The following is a 1049-nucleotide window of genomic DNA, read 5'->3' on the forward strand; positions in this document are numbered from 1 at the left end:
ATTTCGGCACAATGACACAAATTTAACTCGCTCTGTTTTTTCGAGTGTATGCAACCTGAAGGAACTGCCACTTCATAAAATCCCACTTCAACCCTTTTGTTTTACTTACTGTAAAATTGCATGAGAAAATGTTTTTCAAGTTCAATGAACTTTTTCGGAATCAGAAAAGTTTTTTGACATTTTAAGTTAAATTTTTATTTGTCTACTCTGGAGTATGCAGCATGCCAGCAATAAAATGTTGTACATGAGAAAGTTTTGCAATATAAAAAAAAAATACATTGGAATTTGAAACATGAAACTCAATTTGTAGCTACAATTATTTTATTAATTAATCAGCTCAAACTAGACATTTTCCCTATTTTGAGTCCAAAAAGTTCCCAATCGGAAGTTAAATGACATCAAATCAATCTTATGATTAACACAATTGAGATTAAATTTCTACATAAAAAAAATACACTCGACACCATAAAAAACGTGCTGCTGATGGCTATTAACAAGCTTTAGCAATCAACCCTCAAAATAGTCTACTTCATCAATTCTGAATAGCATGTGAACTTGAAAATTGTGGGAAAAGTAAAAAAGAACAAAAAAAGAGAATTTTTGCAAAAAAAATCCTTCGAACCGGATTTGAACCAGTGACCTATGGATATCTGTTAGACAACTCAAGCGAGCTTAAGTAAATCTCAACCGCTACAGTCCACCGCTCTACCAACTGAGCTATCGAAGGTGATTATTTGATGAAACAAGTCTTGACTATAACGCATTATCATTCTTAATACGAAACTGTGTGGTGAGAAGAAAAATATAGCACAAGTGAGAGCGGCGAGCGGGAGACGAGAGCGAAAATCAAAGAAATTTCTCATTTTTTTATACGCATTGTGAATTGATTATGTAAACACGACAGTTTTGTAGGAAGGAATTGGAACTAGGCAGATTTTGATAAAAATTAAATTGATTAGCGACCACGTGCGGTGTGGATAGATATGGGATTATTTTGATAAATATTTTTGTAGATATTATTTTTGTTTAATTGAAAATTGAACAAAATT

The 1049-nt window shown here is 32.3% G+C and overlaps 1 non-coding gene across 1 annotated transcript; it reads right to left on the reverse strand.

Annotated features, from left to right (window-relative positions):
* Positions 1–612: 612 nt before the first annotated feature.
* Positions 613–727, reverse strand: TRNAY-GUA (transfer RNA tyrosine (anticodon GUA)). Its single transcript has 2 exons — positions 691–727; positions 613–648 (listed from the first exon to the last, which is right to left on the reverse strand). It is a non-coding gene; the product is annotated as a tRNA-Tyr (tRNA).
* Positions 728–1049: the final 322 nt, after the last annotated feature.

The sequence above is a fragment of the Chironomus tepperi genome, unplaced genomic scaffold (genome assembly GCF_022539635.2).
Source record: "Chironomus tepperi strain 1889 unplaced genomic scaffold, CSIRO-AGI_Ctep_v1 contig_217, whole genome shotgun sequence".
In the NCBI taxonomy this organism is placed as follows: Eukaryota; Metazoa; Arthropoda; class Insecta; order Diptera; family Chironomidae; genus Chironomus; species Chironomus tepperi.